Below are 22,774 nucleotides of genomic sequence, written 5' to 3'. Positions count from 1 at the left end.
GGTTTAATTCTGAGACAGCCTCGTTTCCATCACCGGTATCTACTCTACTCTACTCAACTCTGCAAAAGCTCCGTCTCCACCAACAAATCTACCCGACTCTACTCGACTCGCTTTTTCTGGTACTTGCTCCTTTGCGGTTAAAAAAAAAAGTTTAAAAAAGTAGCTCAGTTCCAAAACGTGACGTAATTATTTTGGAGGCCAATGATTGGTTCGAGACATGTCGTCATCAATATGCAACTGCGCAAATCACCACCCCGGGAAAACAGCTGCCAATACCGATGAAGAGAAGGACAACAATGGCTTCCAAACAGATTAATGCTTGGACTTTTGAGGAGGTGCAAACATTTTTAACATTATTGAATGCCGTCTTCTGGTTGCTGCAATATCCATTCGATGTCTTCAGGCTGAAATAAACAGCCACAAACCATTGTTTGTGCTCTCTACTGCTTTTGTCCGTGTGTGCAGTGCACGCTAGCTGCGGTCGCTTTAGCATGACATCACTGGCAAGGTGACGAGGGACTTCCGGGTGGTGGCCGCGAAGACGCACTGCTTTTTGGTGTAGAGCCAAGTAGCGCGTAGTAGAATTGAGTAGAGTGGGGTAGGGTAGGGTAGATACCGTCGGTGGAAACGAGGTTTATCTTATCTTACTCGGCCATTGCTGGAGCTCACCACGCAAGCCGGCGAGATTTCCTTTTTCGCCGTTCCGCTCACTCCAACGCAGTCTAACCCAAGACACGCTTAGGACCGCCCCCTTCATTTGAATAACATTTTGTGCTGACAGAGCGTCTGCAGCATGAAATACATAAATGTGAGAGCAGAGCGTTTTTTATTGATATTTAATTATATTGATATATTTCCACATTTATATATATTTTTTTATTTTTTGTATTTAATTTTTGAATAATATTTTTTATATTTGTTTTTGTTTTCACTTTTATTTATTTATTTAATTAATTTTGGCAGTTTTGGTCCTCCATACACTGCAACTATTCAGCCTGTCTGAGAGTCAAAATCTCTAAACCAGAACATAGCTTGCTAACGAACCGAGGACGGAACAACCAAATTCCTTGTGACCCCCCCCCCCCCCCCACACACACACACACACTTTTTGACATTTTGATGCAACCTGTTGTAGAGTGAAAATTTTTATGATGAAGTGGTCAGCTCACCATTTTTCATTCAACCATTTGTTGCTTTTGTCCTTGAAGGTCCAGGATGGTCAACGTGCTTCGTTTTCCGGCTTCACGCGTGCTACGCGAATGACCTGGAAAAACTCGCCAGGGCAACCGAGCGCGGTCCTGGCTGACGGCCATATTGACCCGGACCCGCCCGCAGTCCCCTGCTGTTGTTCAGTCCGTCGCGCTGATGCACAAAGTCGCCGCCCGCCCGCCCTCGACGCCCGCGCTCCGCTTCCAACAGAATCTCGTAAGTAGACGAGGAAACGGTCGGGATTAAATATATATTTCTTGTCTATCAAAATGTGCTCCGCATCGGGGATCGATGACGTTATTAACATGAAAGTCACACGCTGGCATCGGGAGTCAATCGATGACGATAATCCCGAGTAACGGCCCTCCGAGCTGTTCTTACATTTATGTTATCGGCTTTCCCCCTCGCTTCCTTTGACATATTAATTGCCCGCCTAAGTGCTCCCGCCTTTTTTTTCCCTCTTCTTCCCCGAGCGCTCTATTCATGGCCGTCCCCGTCTGTCCGTCATTATCGATCCATTAAACACGCACGTTAGCGTTAATTACACCTGACCGCGTTGTACTTTTTTGCGACGCGACTGCCGGGCCGGCGCGTCCTCGCCCGCCCGCCGTCGTTCGGCCTCCTTCAGACGCGATCGATACGCCGGCGCGGCCCGTTAGCAATTAGCAGTTAGCGGCTTTAACTAGCGGCCCACGCATCAAAGTGCCTGTTAAATGTCAATTTGAGCACCTCTCACCTTCAACCGAGGCATCGGTGGAGGAACGATAAGCCGGCCGCAGATGCATTTGTCACTTTTCGGACTTTTTTTGTCCTTCACAAGTTAAAAATTGAAATGCAAAAAAGCGGACGTTGACGTCTCCAAATCATCTTGAATATTGCAAGAACGTCTTAAACGTGCAGGCTCGGACTTTCTCGCCCTTATTTTGGATTTGTAACAACTTTCTTCTTAAGCGAAAAGGCTGGAAAATTGTAAAAAAAGAAAATAAAAAAAGTTCCAACAAGGACATTTAACTGTAAGACTTAGCGCTGCTTTGCGGCAGGGCAGTCCTCATCAAGTGGGCGGAGCTTACTTTGATGAACGCTCTGCAGAGTTCCTTTAACGCGAAATAAATCAACTCTCTCAAATAACTCCAACACTGACCTCCATTTAAATCAGATGGTGTTAAAAATACGCATTGGGGGGGGGGGGGGGGTTGAACAACACTCCAATCTTTGCTGCGAATGTGTATGTTGTGACAGATTTAGAAAAATACAAAATGTAGAACTTAAGACTAAAAATTTATGTTTATATTATGTTTTTTGTCAAGTTTTACATGATCAGTTTTGAGGGAAATATTGTTACACTGTTACTACAATGTTATTACAATGTTTGTATTTTTTATTACATTATTGGTGAAATTGTGATATTTTTAGGTTTTATTACATTTTTGATCCCGTTTTTATTATTATTATTTATTTTATTTTTCTCATCATTTTTCTTGACCACAGTCAGAATGAGACCAGTTTAAAAAAAAGATTCCGTAAATGATGAAATCTTGCGTGCGGTTGTCAAGCTGGCGGTCACGGCCGTCGCCTTTTTCCCTGACACAAGTTGCGGCGAGGGCGCGATTACGCACGCCCACTGACCACGTCTCTGCGCTATAGCTAGCGGCAGCGGTGGCTAACCCCAAAGGCTCCATGCATTTGAATAATGTAGCGCACCACAACAAACATTAGCATATGCGGGTACTTCCAAGCCACTGGGGCGCCATTATTATACCCCCACCCCACCCCACCCCCACCCCAACCTTACTGTTGCTGCTTCCATCACACAAGATGGATATTAAGCTTGTTTGAGTTTGGGGGGGGGGGGGGGTATCGTGCGGCCCCCTCTGGTGGAGTCCGTCCGGGCTCTCTTGCTTTGAGTCATCCCCCAAATAAGTTTTCCATTGTATTATTTGCTAAGTAGAAAAAATATGAATTCATTTTCAATATAAAAGTTTCTGACCTGTGACACGTTTTCACGTTTTTCAGTGGAAAAATTCACAAAAATCCTGCCGATCGACCAGTTTGGCCGCCATCTTCTACGCCGACAAGACGCCAAGGTGTTTACGCAAACCGGTAAGTGCGACACCAATAATAGTCGCGTTGCCAAAATATTGCTGCTTTCGAGGAACGTGGGACGTCGGAAATATCCAACTTGGATTCTCTCACTTCCGACCTCAAAGCGTTCAAAGCGAATGTAAACAACAAAGATGGCTGATTCTGATCAATTGTTTGTGGTTCTGGTTAACTCAGTCAGTCGAAAACACGTTGGGTTATGTCGTTAGTTTTTCAAATAACTAAATTATTGTTAGAATGAATTAATTGCTATCGTCGAGTGACGTCAGATTTAAACCGGACGGTGAAGTCGGGTTTTGTGATCATCTTGTTGTGTATTGGGACCTCCCCCAAGGAGGGTTTTTGTTGTTTTTCCTACGCAAAATAGTCGCCATGACGTTGCACAAACCAGCGTGTTCATATTACGGTTCTCATTCTTTTGGTTTTACAAAATGCTCTGTAATTGTCTTGTATTGAGGAAGTCATGCTTTCTGTTGTTTTTGTTTATAACTAGAAATTAATTATTTTGGGGGGGGGGGGGGGGATAAAAAATGCGCAACTGAGCATATTGCATTCACTTGAAGAAAAATAACCTCACTTTAATTAATTTTTGGGGCGAATACTTTTTTTTTCTTTTTTCTTTTTAAAAGGTGTGTGTGTGTGTGTGGGGGGGGGGGGTGATTCAGAAAAACAGAACGAAATAATTAAAATCATAAAATAAACACAAAAAATATTCAGAATAAAAAAAATGCGGGGGGGGGGGAGAACATAAAATAAATCAAATATTCCAAAATACAACCCAACCCCCCCAAAAGAAAATTATCAGAAAAAAAAGTTTTTGTTTTTTAATCAAAGTTAGACATTTTATAGTTTTACATTTCCCATGACTAATTAATTAATCCACTGCTAGCTATGTTTTGCTTTTACGTATTTTTTCCCCCTCTATTTATTTTCTGTTTATGTGACAAAGATATGAAACCGGTAAAGGTGTTAACAATAATAAGTTTCCTTTTTCTTGTACGTATGTTTTTGTGTGCCAAAATGTTCCGTAATTGTCCCGTGTTGTTTTTTGGCCTCCCCCAAGGAAATTGATCTTCTCTGAGAAGAAAGTCACAAATATTTTGAATAAAGATACCGACGATGTTTTCCACTGATTAAGCCAGGTAGCAAAAGTCGTAGGCGTGCATCGACGACGGCGGCGCTCCAAATTAGGACGCCCTTGGCGGAGGTCTTCCGTCGATTTGCATTTTTCCTCCTCTTCTCGTTCCGGGCGAGACAATTAGCTAAATCCAACGAAATAATCTCATTCGCTGCCGCCCACGCCACGCAACCTCTCGTTGTTATCCGTCCCGCAAAGCGTGATGGTGGGAGAGAGTGCGTCCGAGGCGGCGAGGTCATCGGCGGCCAACGGGAACCCTCGCGGCGCCCACCCCTCCAACCCTTCCCGCAACTTAAACGCCGTTGCTTGGATACGCTGCGCTTTTAATTAACGCCGGCCATTCCCGGCGCGAACCTTCAATTCCATTAAAGTCGATGAGGCGTCCACAAATGTTGTCCCCACTTAAACAAACAAACAACGCGGCGAGCGCCGTTGATGGAACCTCAGCCCAGCCGGCCTTCGTATGACGGATGTTATTTGGGCATCACATTTCCGCCATTCTTCCCAAACAAGGCGCCTCCTTTCATACTCGCTGAAATCCGCAACGGCGCCGGCGGGATTCAAGCTCCTTTTGGCGATTAGACGCAGCTCAGCTCTCAGGGCTAATTGGCCCCGGGGCCGTGATGCGCCGTGTTTACGGGCGGCGTGCTGGGATGTGGATGAACCGGGGATAGATTTGCCTTCCCGGGGTCTGGACAACAGAAAAAGCGAATTATGCGGAGATGACTCGTCAAGGTGCGAGTATTGGATGCGTCTCAAGTGTTGACCTTGAAGGTTCGAAGTTTTGATCGCCTTTTTCTCATTTTCAGGTTATGTTTACAGTATTTGAAAACAATTTAGAATTCATGTGCGAATATTTTGATACATCTGAACTATAATTTTTTTTATATGACTTATTTATTTGCATCTAATTACTTTAATTCTTTTTTGACTTATTTCAAATTAAAAATATTAATATCTGAATTCTAAGAATATTAAAACTTTTTTATATTTAAGAGCAAGTTAATAGAATATATTTGATCTCTTGAAATGACGACTTAATTTTTAGAGTTATTAACTTTTTTGGGGGTAAATTTTCATGTACTTCGGACATGCAACATGCAAACCTGCAAAATAAATGTTCCTCTTTCCTGTTCCTGTTCCTGCATTTGTTCTACCGAACCCGTATTTACTTGACTGCGTGACTATTTTGCTCAAAGTTTTTGGCACACTGTTTGAACCCGATAGGCGCATTTTGGACGCAGGATGTACGAGCACGACTCTCATTTGAGGGCGCCGCTTCAAAAGTGAAATATTCTCAACACGGTTGACACAAAGTGGAGGAGGCGCGAAAACGCTCATCTGTCACTTTGGGCTCTCTTCTCACTCCAGACTGGCGACGAGCGACTTGTTGCCTCTCAAAACTCACTTTTTGGAATCAACAAAGACCCAACAGATATCACATTTGAATTTATTTTGGTTCTGTCATTCATATGACCTTTTCTAAGCAAGAAGTATTGTTTAGATCGTCCATCGGGTTTACCCAAAAATGACATGACCAATTTCTGTGAAATGTGGAAAACGCCACATTGCGATACAAATCGGAATGCATCCAATTCAAAACAAAAGGTCCCAGCAATCACCTACACAGAAAGACGCAATGACTGTCAACAACAACTGTCTGTAACAAACTATAACTAATTACAAATGACTATGAATAAACTAACACACTGGTAGCTGGCTATTGGACAAAAAAATGAACCAACCAACAAACTATATAGAACTATACCAAAAAATGACCCATGACTAACTAACTAACTAACTAACTAACTAACTAACTAACTAACTAACTAACTAACTAACTAACCAACCTAGTTGGTGATAACAGTCAACAATAACTGCCTGTAACAAACTATAACTAATTACAAATGGCTATGAATAAACTAACTCACTGGTAGCTGCTTATCGGACAAACAAATTAGCCAACCAACAAACTATATAGAACTATACCAAAAAATGACCCATGACTAACTAACTAACTAACTAACAAACTAACTAACTAACTAACTAACTAACTAACTAACTAACCTAGTTGGTGATAACAGTCAACAATAACTGTCTGTAACAAACTAACTAATTACAAATGGCTATGAATAAACTAACTCACTGGTAGCTGCTTATCGGACAAACAAATTAACCAACCAACAAACTATATATAACTATACAAAAAATTTACCCATGACTAACTTACTAACCAACCAACCAAGCAAACAAACAAGCATAGTTGGCAATAACCGTTAACAGTAACTGTCTGTAACTAACTATAACTAATTACAAATGGCTATGAATAAACTAACTGACTAAAAAACTAACTAGTAGCTGGCCATCCAACAAGCAAATGAACCAACCAACAAACTATACCCAAAAAACGACTCATGATTGACCGAATGGTCGGCCAACGAACTAACTAACAAGCGAGTCCACTTTTTGGCCGCAGACACCCAATTAGGGAGATGATTATTGATCGCGGTGACGCTAATCTCCCTTTTCGCAGGATGAGGCGATCAATAGGTGAGCGTAATGAGCAACACTGAATGAGCTGAATGATACATATTTGAAAAGCGGCAGTTGCAATGTTTATTTCTTTGGAATAAAGTCAGGGGTGATGATGATGGGAATAGCTGATATAGAAAATAATGCACCAGGATAGAACCCCCCCCCCCCCTCCCCCCGATTTGTTGGCGTGACTGTATGTGCACGGCTGTCTTGTAAAACATAATTCATAAACAAGCGCCCAACATTTTTGTGTGCAGCGGAGAAAAAATGTCATTTTTTTCCTCCAGCTGGCAGCTTGTCGTCTGTCTTGGCCTCACTTGCTTTTTTTTTTCCCCCCCCTGCAAAATTCCAGCAAACATGACTTGTAACAGTGCGTGCTAATAATACGTTTGTCCAACTGCTCCGAAATGAAAGGCACACAAGGTGACAAATGACAGAGAAGCTCGCTAGCGCACAGCGAGGCAAACTTTTGGGCCGTCTTTTCAAACAAAAACAGGGGTTCATATTAATCAGGGATGAGGTCAACAACAACAAAAAGTTGAATAAAGAATGTGGAACAGTTGCTGTTTTCCAAAAGAATTGTTTTGAAAATATGTTTTTCCCTATTTTTTTAATTTTTATTTTGTAAGTAAAAAAAAAAATCTTCATTCATGTATTATATATATATATTTAAAAAAAAAAATAAATAAATATATATATATATATATATTTTTTAAAAATATATATAATAGATAATCAGTGTGCTTTTATTTACAGTTGAGAGGCTGAAATCAAAGGATTTTGTGTAATAAAAAAAAAAAAAAAAATCAAAATAGTCATTGATTATTTATATAATCAATTACTTGCCAACTAAGCAATGAATCGCTTGCATTGCTACTTTAAGCGCGAATGCATGCTTGACTCTCCATTTTGCGTCCCCTTTTTCCCGCGACTTTTTCCCGCCGTCCCTTCTCTCAACTGGGTTAGCTGGAAAGTTTGCCGCACGTCTTTCCAGGTTTGCAAAGTTTCGCTGCTCATTTGCAAAGCTAGGTTAAGCTTATGTAAAAGAGATGCAGTTCAAGTACGTCGGAGGGCCCGGGAAACAAACATTTCCCCCCCCTCCGCCCCTCCGCCCCCGCCGGTGCCCCTCCCCCTCGACGGGCGAGTGACAGCTATTTAAATGTGAAGTGTCATTAAGGCACACAACCCTGCGCGACACCTGCTTTAATCACGGCAAACAAAGGCGCCGCCAGTGGCCGAGTCGGCGCTCCCGCTCTGTGATATTCAAATGACGGGGCGGCGCAACATCGGCAACAACAACATCAAAGAATAGGCAGCCCGCCGCCGAGGGCCTCCCGCCGCCGCCGCTAATCACCATCAATTTCCAGCCTGATTAAAAAGCAAGTGGAAGAAGAAAATTGCAAACTCTTCCCACATCGCATGGAGTTGAACTGAAGCCGTTGCGTCCTCTCGAGTCAAGTCGGGAAAGCTTTTTCACGCGCGATCGGTTGTACAAGCGGCGCTTTAGCAGAACGCTGGCGTCTCGCGCTGGCGATGATCTTCCACTTGTGGTTTGGAAAGAAAGATAGACAAATGCTGGTATCATGTAAAATTGATGACTTCCGTGCCATTAGACTTCCAGCTCGTCAGCAGTCTCCTTCGGTTTTTTTTGTGGTTCTGATATTTGACACACGTAAAGGGTACATTTTTCTTCTGAATTTCTGAGTTCAGTGCTGTTTGACTTCTACTAAACAGTCTTAATGGTCTTTCTTGTTGCAGGGAAAGTTTGAAAAAAAAATCCTAAACGTTCCCAAAACAGTCTTAATAATTTCCTAAACAGTCTTAATGGTCTTTCTGGTCGCAAGGAAATTTTGCTCATAATTCCTAAACGTTCTCTAAACAGTCTTAATAGTTTCCTAAACAGTCTTAATGGCCTTTCGTGTCACAAGGACATTTTCAACATGTTTAAAATTACTTCCAAACAGTCTTCATGGTCTTTCTTGTCGCAAGGAAAGTTTGCTCATAATTCCTAAACGTTCTCTAAACAGTCTTAATAGTTTCCTAAACAGTCTTAATGGCCTTTCGTGTCACAAGGACATTTTCAACATGTTTAAAATTACTTCCAAACAGTCTTCATGGTCTTTCTTGTCGCAAGGAAAGTTTGCTCAAAATTCCTAAACGTTCTCTAAAGAGTCTTAATAGTTTCCTAAACAGTCTTAATGGTCTTTCTTGTTGCAGGGAAATGTTGCTAAAAATTCCTAAACGTTCCCAAAACAGTCTTAATAATTTCCTAAACAGTCTTAATGGTCTTTCTGGTCGCAAGGAAATTTTGCTCATAATTCCTAAATGTTCTCTAAACAGTCTTAATAGTTTCCTAAACAGTCTTAATGGCCTTTCGTGTCGCAAGGACATTTTCAACATGTTTAAAATTACTTCCAAACAGTCTTCATGGTCTTTCTTGTCGCAAGGAAAGTTTGCTCAAAATTCCTAAACGTTCTCTAAACAGTCTTAATAGTTTCCTAAACAGTCTTAATGGTTTTCTAAACAGTATTAATGGGATTTCTTGCCGCAAGGACATTTTGAACATGTTCAAAATGACTTCTAAACAGTCTTCATGGTCTTTCTTGTCGCAAGGAAAGTTTGCTCAAAATTCCTAAACGTTCCCTAAACAGTCTTAATAATTTCCTAAACAGTCTTAATGGTCTTTCGTGTCGCAAGGACATTTTGAACATGTTTAAAATTACTTCCAAACAGTGGTCTTTCTTGTCGCAAGGAAAGTTTGCTCAAAATTCCTAAACGTTCTCTAAACAGTCTTAATAGTTCTCTAAACAGTCTTAATAGTTCTCTAAACAGTCTTAATAGTTCTCTAAACAGTCTTAATAGTTTCCTAAACAGTCTTAATGGTTTTCTAAACAGTATTAATGGGCTTTCTTGTCACAAGGAAAGTGACAAAAACATTTATCACTCGTTAGCATTGCAAATGTTCATCGCTGAGTGGGATACTGGTTTAGATTCCTCTGGGACAGTTTGTAATCGTCGACATTGGGTCTGTTTGGCTTGTCATGTTGTATTGTGTTGGCACTAGTGAGCATTCCAGAATCTTTGTAAACCAACGTATAGGGAGGCAAATCTGGAGGTTAACAAGCTTGTGCTAAGGAAGTTAGCAGTTGTTTGTTTAAAACAACCTGTTTGTACTGTTGCACAAAGTGTTTTATAATAAAGGGATCAGCAAAAATAGGGATTGGCAGGTCTGAATTTTTTAGAGATCTGTACAAGATCTATTCAGTTTAAGTTCAACATTTTTGAAATTGTCATTGAGATCCCCAAATTGGATTTAACAACAAAAAATATGTGCGTGCGTGACGTCCGCACTTCCTCCTAGAGCAGTTTTCTGTCATACTTTGGAAATTGTGTTTTTTTTGTCTTGGATTTTGTAAGATGGGGTCTCGCTGGCGGTTTCCGTCCTGGACGGCTGAAAGCCGCCGCTCTTCCCGGGGCCGTCATTTTAATTTTAACGAGGGGGGTCAGTGGGACGAAACATCCGTCACGCCCGCCAAGGCCCGGCTGGGCGCGTGTCGCCAAAGCGCTTTGCTTTGCCGTTCCTATTGATTACTTTGGTCTTTTCCGACAAAGCGCCGCGCAGACCTCATTCGCCTTTTGTCGGCACGTACGCGCGCCGACAAATTATGATAAGCGTATGGAAGTGTATTCTATCGTTTATAAATGTTTCATCAGCACGCCGCCATCCATACGTAATCAAGGGAGCCCTAAACAAGCATATGCTCGTCCGTTTCCTCTTAAGATGCAAATGCGCGTTATCGTTCAGGTGGAGCGCAGATTTTTTGCGCTTGTAGTCGTTCTCCTTCCCGCAGGATTGAACGCGTCCGTTTACGGCGCGGTGCGCCATTAGCGGCAGCGGCGGCGGCGTTGCGCGCGTTGCTTGCTTTTTTGGACGTCGAGTGTTATTATTAAACATCTGGCGGCGCGGCGCAGTGGGGGAATAAATCAGCGGCCTCTTTGACTAATCAAACGTAATCACGCCGGCATTCTGCTGGATGTAATTAACAGGCGCGGCGTGGAAGGTATATATATCGACTGCAATCTGCTCGCAATCGCAAAGGACGTCGTTGCGCGGCTGGCGTGTCGAAGTCAAGGATGTAAATGAGTTTTTGTTACGAGTCAGGAAAGCCTGCTTTTAAGATGCGCCACTATCAAAAGGTAAAATGTTGCGCTTGAAAGTAAGCGCAGGGACGGAGCGGTGAACGCGTTAGCTCACCAAAACATGCAGCCATTGTTGTCTAATCCACCTGCAACAAATGTGAGTACACCCCTTTGGGAAACTGTGCAAATATTTTTGGTGGCTGCTATTATTTTTGAAATGATGAATCCAAATTATGATGGAAGCTATATATATATAAATATTTCTGGTTTAATTCTACAGTGTAACATATTGGGAAAATTAATAAGAACAATTATAAAATAAACAATTTCTGCCCTTGAAGTTGGTTCCACATACACAGTCAATTTTGCAAAAATATAATAGTACTTCAAATCATTGATTTTTCCTATAGGCCACTTTAATCCTGTATTACATTCATATCCTACTCACAATTTTTTTTTAACAAATAACTTAACTAATTTTTTTTTATTGCAAACTCACTCTTAAAATCAAAATGTAAGTCACGTGAGGAAATTTACTTCCCGCCTCGGCGAGAAACTTTTCTAAGTGGACACAATGTCGCACGGCGGGGACGAGTTTAGCCTTGCATATTTCGACGCCGCTAATTTAAAACAGTTGCCGCGTACACGCACACACACACACGCACGCACACGCACACGGCGGGTGAAAAGATTAGACCTTCAGTGCACAAAATGCCTGAGCCATGACAGTGAATGATGGCTTCATTTAAAGTCATAATAGTTTTAATAAATGAAGCCGAGGCGGCCACGGCGAACCGGCGCAATGTGATTAAATGCGCCGCTCTTTTGCTAATTAGCTTCCTTCAAGGTGTTCACTGCAAAATGGCGAGCCTCCCTCCCAAAAAGCCTCCAGCCGGTCGGGCCGGCCTGTTGGCTTTTCGCGAAATCGACGGCGAGGCGCGCGCGCATTTCCTCCCCGCGTTGTCCCGCAAAGCCTCCATCAGATAAGGATTTGAGGCGCTTACTTTCCAACTGACATTTAGGAGTCGGAAAGAAGCCGCGGAAGTCACCTTCATATGAGAGCCATCGATCCGCTCGCCGTTTGAGACAATAAAGGGAGATGTTTTTATTTGATTTGACTCCCTCAGACTGACATGAGGGATGTACACTTGATAATGAGGCAGAAAAAACATGCGGCGGATCGACAATATCACACAATGTGTCCCTCTCTCTTTTTATTATTTTTATTATTTAAAAAAAATTTTTTTTTATAAAGCCATGTGGAAAAGAAACAGGGAGGCTGTCAAGGACATGCCAAGGCAACAGGTGGCGCTACAACTTAGCCCTTAGGTAGGGTTGTGCAATGACTCAAAATTCAATTCAATTACAATTTCAAATATTACACTCCACAATTACAAAATCAGTATAATCGTCCCAAAAAAAAAAAGAAGATTATTAATACAAATTTTGAGTTGAGTTGTTTAAATGTATACATTTGCACCTTTTAAAATTTTGAAATCAGATTTTTTTTTTGGGGTACACAACCTGAAAATGTTCAAACATATTAACACAAATACATTTCTTTGAAACACTATAATTATGCAAGTTCCTTTTGGACTAAACAAGATTTATTAAATGTAATTTTAAAAATAAAAAAAAAAGTGCAAATATATAAACAACTCAAAAGTAGTATTGATAATCTTTTATTTTTGTTTAAAATGAAGGCCGATTTTTGTAATAATAAAAATTGTAATTGAATTTCGATGAATTGCACAGCCTTACATTGACTTCACATTTACAACAAATTCCAACTGCACTTCTGTTGAAGTCATAATCTCTTACATTTGGATTTGGACTCTGGGCCCACCTTCAGGTCATCTCCAGCCTCCGACCACGCCCCCCCCCCCTCCCCCAGGGTGGACTGTGTGAGATTAACATTGAAATATTCCGAACCTTCGCTCTCGCCTTGAATCCGACTTCACCATCAACGGCAAGTTAATTCCTTCCAAATTGAAATTTGTGGCTTGGATCCTTGGACGCGACTGGCGAGTTTCTTTATGCTTCTTGGAACCTTGACTCCTTTTATTATTACCTCCCTCAAGGCGCTGATGTGTTTGTGTTCTGTGCGCGTTTGTGTCCTTGCCCGCTTGCTTTGACTCTTTTGCTGCACCTGCCGCAAAACACTTCCAGGCTGATCTTTTATTATGATTTTTTTTTTTCCCGGGCCAACCCAAAGAAGAATGCATTCAATTCTGAGGTGGAATTATTCATGTTTCTCATTTGCGGTAACCGTGTTTTAATAAAATGCTCGTCATGGCCTGCCAACATTTGAGTTTTTTTCCAAACTGGTAAATAGTTCATGTTTTATGTACACGGTTGGTTGACAAAGACGTTGCTGTTCCACTTCAGCCCTGTAGGTGTCAGTAGCTTGTTTTCAAATGGTCAAAACAAATCAAGAAGAAGGAATTTCAGGGAAGCGACAAACATTTTTACGCTATCGTAAAGGTTCGAAGCAGGCTTGTCGCACATTCAAACCGAGTGAAAACGACGGAATTGCAACATTTGTAACCACCCGCATAAGTAAAAAAGGAGAAAATGTCGTAACTGTCCACAAACATTGAAATAAAATAAAAAGTAAAAATTCTAAACTGTCTACTATCGCACAAGCAAAACAAATTTGAATATGTCTTGACTGTCGACTACTTTGGAAGTAAAACGAGAAAAACAGGAACATTTATCAGCTGCACAACAAACAAACAAAAAAGGCAAAATGTCGTAACAGTCAACCCTTGCAGAAATTAAACAAAAATCCATCATAACAGAAATAAAAGTAAATAAATGAGAACATGTAACTGCCTATAATCATCAAAAATAAGAAAAGGTCTCATCACAAATGTTATAACTGTTCTAAATGTCCAATAAAATGTACAATTAAATATATATTTTTTAAGTTTTCATTCTCTTGTTAACATAAAAGTAGAAAAAATGTTAAACTAATAGAAATATGGCTGCATCTTTTAGTCATTGAAACAGTCATTTCATAATAATTCATAAAATTTAGTTCAAATTAAAAAGATTTATTGTGAGATATATTTTTCTGCCACTAGATGGCATAATTGCATTTGCAAGACGGTGACAACGTGCATTTTCTTCTAATCTTTAATATGAAGTAACTTATGAAGAAATTGTGAAATAACTCAAAATTAACGCACTCATTTTGACACCCCTAACAAAAGTAAAACAAAAAAAAAAGGTGAAAAGGGTTTAATTTCCCACTATTGTTGCTGTAAAATACAAAAAAAATTACCTTTTCCCAACCATTGCAGAAATCAAATTCAAAACAATGAAAGGAAGTAAGTGTTCAATGAAATCCATCCTTACAGAAATTAACTCTTAAAAAAAAAAATATTGTGTATTCTCACCGTGTACGAGATCACTTTTGGGACCGTAGCCAATTTATTTGCTTGTCTTCCAGCTGGTTACTGAGACTAACTAACTAAATGAAGTTAAGGTTTCCAATGCATCGCTAATTAGTTAACGTGGGAGCGAAAGTGGGGAGTTGGGAATGACCCAGGCTCGGACGGATTGCCTCTTGAGAAAAACAAGCCACTCCTTTATTATCCCTGTAAGGAATTCACCGGTTGTTTTTTAAAAAAAAAAAAGTTTTTCGCCAGGCCGATTGCGTCTCGTGCTAATAAAAAACAAAATGTCCACGTGTATATTTTGGTAATATGTTGTGATGTGTCTGCTGATTGCGCCGAGGGAGATGTTGGAGCGCCTCGGGGCTGAAAGGAAATAATTGATTTTTCCCTTCAAGGTTAGCGAGGGGGAAAGAAAGAAAAGAGCCGGCGGGGAAAGCAACACAAGAACCCAGCAGCGGGCCAATTAATGCTGTTGATTTGGAAGAAGTAGGAAGCATTTATTTATAAAACATTTTTGTTTAGCATTTTCCCGACATTAGTGGGAATACGGAAAAAAAAAATATATATCCTGTAATCTTCCCTTCTCTTGAAGAGCACACACATGAACAAACGCACGTAATGTTGTTGTTGCTATAAAAAAATAGCTATTTTTAGTTTGTTACCTCGAAAGCAAATGTGACTTTTGCCGCTTGGCATCTCCTGCGACTTCTATTTTTACGTCTCAGCAACATATATTATTAAGCATCAAAGCCTTTTGGTCCTTTTCATAATCCTGTTGTTTTGGTGGCGGTGCGGGGCGGGGGGGAAACAGGGACGAGGTCTCAAGTCTCCCACATAAAAGAAAATATTAATAACCTGCTCGCTACTGATCGCTTAGCGGTCCGCCGAGCCCCTCGCGATCGACGCGCAACGCAGTTTATGGCATTATTCAAACGAAGTACCTTTTCTCCACTTTTACGGCAAGAAATTTCACTTCTGCGATGTTTGCGTAGCTTTAAGCGGAAACGCCGTGCGACATTCCGACACGCAAGACGAGCAAATAGCGAAATTGTGTGATGGTAAAACTTGGCTCGCTAGCCAGCTAGTGTTAGCGAGCTGGCTAAAGGTTGCATTGTGAACATTTCAAATAACTTTTTCCCCCCCCTTTTGACCATTTTGACAATTGAAAATAAAGCATTTCGATGTTTGTTAGATCACTTCAGTTACATCTTTTTCATTTTATTGTGCTAACGCGCACCTTGTTCGCTAGTTAGCTTGCTTGTCATCTCGTGTTAGCTGTTATATTTCTAACATTTTATCTTATATTACTTTTTCTTACGGTATTATTTATATAAATTATATGATATTATTTATTTAATCTTCATTTATCTCCAACAAGCAAAGAATGAAAAGTAACACAATTGTGAATACAAATATAAAGCCGCCATTTTGATTTTAGCCTGTTCCAATTTGGCCAATGAATTAATGAATCCATTTCATGAAGATTTTAGCTTTGTTGGCAAGATCAATAATACAACATGCAAACATTTTCTTCTTTACTATCTTGAGAAATTTGCGTCCAAATATTTTATTGTGAGAGGGCATTAGCACACGTAGCTCTCTAATCTGCTAATGTTAACTCGCTGGATGAACGGCAATAAAGCTTTTTTTGCGTGGGAAGCCGACATTTAGATTTTTCTCCATCTCGGCCCATTTCATGTAATTATATTAGCACAATCATTTAAAAAAAAAAAAAGTGATGGTGCCGCTCGATAAGGCAGTAAGTAAACAAGCGCGTTAAAAGGAGCTAATTAGCGATAAGGACTTTTTAACCCCCCACTGGAGGTGAAAGTACAAAGCCACATTTCATTTCACACTTTATTTACTCGCCTAATGAGATTATCTATTTGATGTATCCGTTTATAGCCCTGCCTGACATTTGCGTTTGAGTATTTACGGTGGCCGGCTCACAAAAGTCCACTCTTCCGTTTTGGGAAAAACGTGAAGATTGTAGCCGCCAGCCAAGACACCCCCCCCCCCCCCCTAACACCCCCCCACCCATCGTTCGCAGATTTACGCGGGCTGATTTATGGAATAAAACTGGGGATGTGCTCTATTTCGCTGCGTTCATATCCATTTATGTAATTAACAAGGAGTGCTACCGGTAGCGCCGGCGGTTAATAAGCTCCGGCGGGAAACGCGGGCGAGCGGGTGAACCCGTGGCCCGGGAGATGTTAAACACAGATGAATAGATGCCAGAGCACACACGGCCCGCTACTAAATCATAGCAAATGAGCAACGCAAATGGGCCGAGCCACTAAAAACCCAATATCCCTTAAATGGACCGGACCTCTCATAGATATTGAAAACGGCTAACCTTGACATCGACGTGCCACCTTTTGGACACGCCGTCGTCCGATTGGAGGCGGCGCCAAGACACGTGCTGCTCGGCCACAAAGTCAAGATGGCTAATCTTATCGCCTACAAAATGGAGGTACAATTTTTATCTTGAGGTGTGTGTGACTTGACTGGACTTGTTTTGACATTTGAACACTCCACGGTTTCCGGCTGTGATTAATGTCAACCTTTAGCCGGCATCTTGACAGAAAGATATGAACGCCGGTAAGCTAACGATAACACCAGAGAATTTCATGTTGTATTTTTGAGATGAGTATGTTTTGTATTTGGTTGGAGCTGATGCTAAATCCAGTAAAGTAAAGTTTTTCTTTCACGCTGCATTTTTAAAGGAATTACACGTTGCACATTTAAATGCTAGCCTAGTGCAAAACCATGAATTGAAACTCCATTGATGTGCTAATGCTAACGCTAAATATGTTACAACTTTTTAAGCAACGCGCATTTGAAGCCAAACTTGCAAAAATTTTTGCTGGAACCATGATGTCATCAAGGGTTAAAAAAATAATAATCGATGAATCAATATTGAATCGATTTCCCTTTTCAGATATTGATTCATGAAAACATACATTGATTATATATAAATATATATCTTTTTTTTTTCTTTTTTTTTTCTTTTTTTTTTTTCTTTTTTTCTTCTTTTTTTTTTAAGAGCTCAGTATTGTTCATTCGGAAATGTCATCATCATTGCTCTTTTTTTTTTAAAATATATATATATATATATATATATATATATACACACATATACATAAATATATATCTGACGGCGGTGTTCGGTTTAGGTGAACGGTATGAGATTTTTTCTAATAGGTTTTTTGGTGAGCTAACAAATACACGCACGCACGCACGCACGCACATACACATACTCACCCACACACACACACAAAAAAATATATATATATAAAAAAAAATTATATAAAAAAAAAAAAAAAGAGCAATGATGATGACATTTCCGAATGAACAATACTGAGCTCTTTAAGAAAAAAAGAGAAAAAAAAAAATAAATAAAAAAAAAAAATATATATATATATATATATATATATTTTTTTTTTTTTAAACAAGAAGTTTGGCTAAAAAAATAACGTGTTGATTGTGTGAGTGGATGACGGCAGCTTGATGAACGTTGAAACGTAGCTCGCTGACTGTGCTTTCGACGTGATCTATTTAAATCAAGTCTTATATTTGCGCTATATTCCTCTGTGACTCTTCTTCCGTTTCCTTTGAATAAATCTCAGACGGGTTTCTCTTACGTGCATCAAATGAAACAATTAATATTTTTTGCTTCCTCCTTACCGTGACCTCTCTCTTACTCTTTTTCTTTCAAATGGAAACTTTTTTTCTTCCGTGCCCGTATATATAAATCACAAATTTCCACGTTTGCAATATCAAGTGGGGCTTCAACAAATCACAACTTTTACTCGACTTTTCTTACTAACTTGCCAAACAATAACGTTGAATTTACGGCGCTTGTCGCAAGGCTGCGCTTCTTAAACCTTGATCTTAACTAAAGCGGCTTTATTGCCAAACCAGACCTGCGCGCTAACCTTGACAGATGACCGTAAAAAGTTTTTTTTTTTTTTGTTTCTCCACACAACAGCTGCTATATAACGTTAGCACCCGCAGCCTCGTGAAAGTCGTCCGCGTCCTCGTCGCCGGCAAAACAAACACACAAAACGACGTTTGGCTGAGAGCCACGTGTGATCAAATGTTTTGCCCGCGCGCTTGCGCGTCTTCCATCTGCACAGCTTTGCCGTTCCAGACCGATTTCTGTTTTGTGTTGTTGAGCGAAAAGGTATAAAAAATGCTAGCGGGGCCAGAAAGAGCTTAGCGGTAAAATAACGCAGAATTTTGCGGCCGTATGTTCACACCGAAGCCTTAATAAAAAAAAATGCAAAACGATACTATAATGAGCTCATTTGCTCCTAGAAACGTACAAATACATTCTGTTTTAAATAGTACCATGCTCCCAAAGACGTATTTATACGTTTTGATGTTAGTTTGTTTTTAATGCTAGAGCGTACAAAAGGCTTTGGTGCAGCTTCTGAACCGAAGAGAATGCTTAAAGCGATGGTAGTTATTACAAAAACGGCCAGCGGGTGGCAGCAGAGTATAAGAGATCAACCCGGGCCATGTTGCAAACAAATGACAAATTATTTTGGTACGTTCCTTGTGTTTACAGCAATAGAACACAATATTTGCAGAATCAGTCAAAATCCAGTAAAACAGCTAGGAGCGAAGGGGGTTGCTTCAGTGAAAATGGCTGTCAGTGAATGAGTTACAGATGTTCCATACCACTTTTTTTTTTAAAGAAAGAGCTAGCATAGCATTTTTCCTTAAAATTGCATAAAATTAATGGACATTTTCTGCTTTTCTAACTTGTAATTTCTAGTTCCTGAAAGTAAAATAGCCACAAGAGGGCAGCAGATAGTCAGCACTGATACCTTGAAATAAGGCAGTACTCACCCCGTCCCTAATAATAATTCAACAATGCTTATGGGATATTCTGGGTTAGGGTTTCAAGTTAGCGTTGTGTTTCAAGTAAAGCTTACGTACACATTTTCATATCAAGTAAAGTCGCATGTTCCCGTGTTGTGGTTTCGACGAAGTCCGGCAATCCATTAGTTGCCTTCCCTGCGGCTTCCTTTTACGAGCTTTTGTACAAAAGTGCACGAGGCTTGCCGCTCTTCCCCGCCTGTAATAACGCCATAAAATCGCGGCCATAACTAACGTCCATAACAACGCACTCATCGCAAGAGCGCCGCTCGCTTAATTGAGCAGAGTTATGCGCCGATAAACGCCGAGAACTGCGCTCCCCGCTTTTAAGGAGTGCCGGCGGGAAGAACCCTTCTTCTTCTTCTTCGTCTCCTTCGTCTTCTTCTTCGTCTCCTCGTCCTTCTCTATCTTCTCCTTGTTCTTCTGTCCTCTTTCATATTGTTGTATTTTAAGTCGGGAATTCTCAAATTGCGGTCAGAGTGCGCCCTCTGGTGGCACTCTAAAGAACTGCTGAATTAAATATGAAAACAATTCTTCAAAATTTTTTTTACGTAGAATAACGGTGTTTCCAAGATGGGTTTGGGTTTTTCAAGTGAAGATCAAGATTGCAATCATGGTTTTCATTATGGGGTTTTGAGGCAGGGGAGGGTTAAGGTTTCAAATGTGAGTTTACAGCAAATATTGGGTTTCAAGTCAGGGTTAGGGTTTCCAGCCTGGGTTAAAGGTCTTAGGCAATGGTTTGGGTTTCAAAGAGGGGTATCAAGACAGTGACAGTGTTTCAAGTTTAGATTGCATATTAGTGATCACGTTTAAAATTGGGCTTCAAGCGAAGGTTAAGGTTTCAAATTAGGGTTTCAAATGCGAACAGCGAGGAACTGGAAGTGCCCCCCCCCCCCCCCCTCTTCTGCTGTGTGACCTTGACAGAGGTGCGGGAGTGCTGAAGACTTTCTGATGTTGAACAGAAAAATGAAGCACACGAACATCGGTGTCCTCACCACAGGTGCGCACGTTTGCGCTGCAGGCACTCGTGCACCTTCACAAGAACGAGGCGCTCCCTCGGCGAACATCCTCCAAACAACTCGCCAGTTCTGGTCTTCTCTCAAACTACCCTCCATCAGCGGAGGGTGTCATTTTCCTCCACATAATCGGGACAATTAAACAGAATTCGAAATGCTAAAGGAAGGAAAAAAAAAATGCTTCAGTTCCAGGTAAGTTGGTGGTGTTTTTTTTATAGAATTTTTTTTTACGCTGTTATGAGTATAAAGTCTTTTTTATTTGATTTTTTTTCAAAAGGAAAAAGTCGTAATCTTTTTAATATCAAATATGTATTTTATCTGGATTAAAATGTATAATCTTAAAAGAAGAATAAGAAGGAAGAAGAATAAGAAAATAAACTATAAAAACAACGCAATTTGTCATAAAGTTATAATTTTTTCAAGGAAAAAATAGGTAATGTTTGCAACCCCCCCCCCCCAAAAAAAAACTTTAAAAAAAAGTGCAATTGTACGTGATCATATTTTTCCCCAAAAAAATAAAGTAGTAATCTTTACTAATGTTTTATTTTATTTTGTTGGGATGTAATCTTATAGGGCAAAAGTAATAATTTTTCAAAATAAGGAACAACAAAAACAACTTCATTAAAAAAAAAAAAAATAAATCACAGGAAACAACAATGTATTTTGTGGGGATGAGTCGAAATTTTTCAAGATTTAAGTCCAAATTTATCAAAAAGAAAGGCTTATTTTTCTGCGATAAGCTTATGTGAATTAATTAGCAATATTCAAGAAAGTTAAGTGAATTTCAAAAACGACTTCAATCTTGTTCCTGACAAAAAAAAAAAAAAACTTTATTGACGCAGCATATACCACCACTTAAATCAGTATACACTTTTTAAAAACGATGCGGCGGCGTAATATATATTTTGCGGACCCGAGTTTGGTAGCCACAGAAATTCCTTCCGTTCATTTTGCTGTAATGAGGGCGGCACTTCCAGTTCTGCGAGGCTGCGTGCACTTAATGAGGGCGCACGGACGCCGCCCTCAAATCAGAGAGCGTTCACGACTAATTGGAGAAAGCTTGACCTTTAACCTCGCTCCCCAGCTGCCACCGCGGAAACCCGAGGGCGTCGCCGCACCTTCATTTCCATACCAAAGTCAAGTCCTCGGTGAAGCGCCAGCAAAAATCGCAGACGGGCGTTCACGGTTGGGTCGGGTTCGCAAGTCGGATCTCAAAAGGGATTTTGTTTTCTCCCGCGGTCCGACCCGGTTGATCTTCAAACCCAAGAGCCTCATCCCAATACTAATGACGGCTCATAACGGCAAATATTGAAGGAGATTGCTTCCACGGCGTTCCGCCGATACGAGGTGTATAATGAAGCTTAACGATGATGTCGTCATCTACTAATCGTATCAGAAGTCGTAAATTGTCGGCTGGCAAGTCGGATTGATGATCAGCGCACACGCGCACAAAAAGACGACTTGTGAGTCATTAGCATTTATTGACAGCGTTTGTTTTCATTAGCATGATTTCATTAGCTTGACGTGTTGCTTCAAATGAGGGTCAGGGTTTCAAATTCAGGATAGAAACTTGGGTTAGGGTTTTGGAATGAGGTTTTTAAAGCAAAGGTAAAGGTTTCTAAAGTGGTTTTCAAAGCCAGGCCTGGTTTAGGGCTTCAAATCAGGGTTGATGTTTCAAAGTAGGGTTTGAAGCCTGGAGGCCAAGATGAAGTTAGGCTTTTAAATGAGGGTTAGGGCTAACAAATTGAGGTTAGGATTTTAAGTCCATGTTTGAAGCCTATGTTAGGGTTGGAAGCAAAAATGAGGATTTTCAAAATAAGAAGTGAATATAAGTTTCAGGATCAAAATTAGGGTTTGAAGTTGAGTTTAAATTTAGCGTTTGAACAAACAAACTCCAAAATCCAAGCCTGAAGGAAACAAACACAAATGCGAAAATAACTTTATTATGTAAAAAAATAATTGGCACTAATAAATTGAGAAGCGAGCAAAGCCAAGCCTCGGCGAGCGTCGTTGTTTTCTAACAATGCATCTCGTTAACGTGAATAAGCGCAACGCACAGCCGCCATTGTGCGCATATCGCCAAGGTCAACCAAGCCCAACCTTAATAGAAATGCATACGGCACGCTTGCGCTTATGACAAATTAATGAGTCTCATTGGTATACAATGCAGTTAGCTCAGGGCCGTCTCGTCTAATTTCTACGTTTTCTTCCCCCTCAATTATGGAAATGATGAATTCATCTACTTTGCCGATAATTGTTGGCATTACGAAACCCACGCAGTCGCGCGCATTGTTTTCATATTTGATCAACTGTTGCAACAACATGACAGACAATTCCACCTGTTGCAG

At 40.5% G+C, this 22,774-nt stretch overlaps 1 protein-coding gene across 2 annotated transcripts in view; it reads left to right on the top strand.

Moving 5' to 3' along the window:
• The first annotated feature begins 234 nt into the window (after positions 1 to 234).
• The window catches only part of LOC147156076 (cadherin-7), a 153,712-nt gene continuing 131,172 nt past the window's right edge, over positions 235 to 22,774 (top strand). Inside the window, exons 1-3 of one of the 2 annotated variants that reach the window (XM_086066223.1) lie at positions 235 to 335; positions 1,209 to 1,425; positions 3,223 to 3,309. The gene's annotated coding sequence lies outside the window, so the exon portion shown is untranslated. Of the gene's footprint in view, positions 336 to 687; positions 809 to 1,208; positions 1,426 to 3,222; positions 3,310 to 22,774 lie in introns of those variants that run through there. The other variant, XM_086066224.1, reaches the window with a different exon arrangement.

Source organism: Leptonotus elevatus, chromosome 21 (assembly GCF_054856555.1).
Source record: "Leptonotus elevatus isolate MCC_2025b chromosome 21, RoL_Lele_1.0, whole genome shotgun sequence".
Taxonomy (NCBI): Eukaryota; Metazoa; Chordata; class Actinopteri; order Syngnathiformes; family Syngnathidae; genus Leptonotus; species Leptonotus elevatus.
Note: the sequence above shows the minus strand (reverse complement) of the source record. Positions and strands in the feature narration are given on the sequence as shown.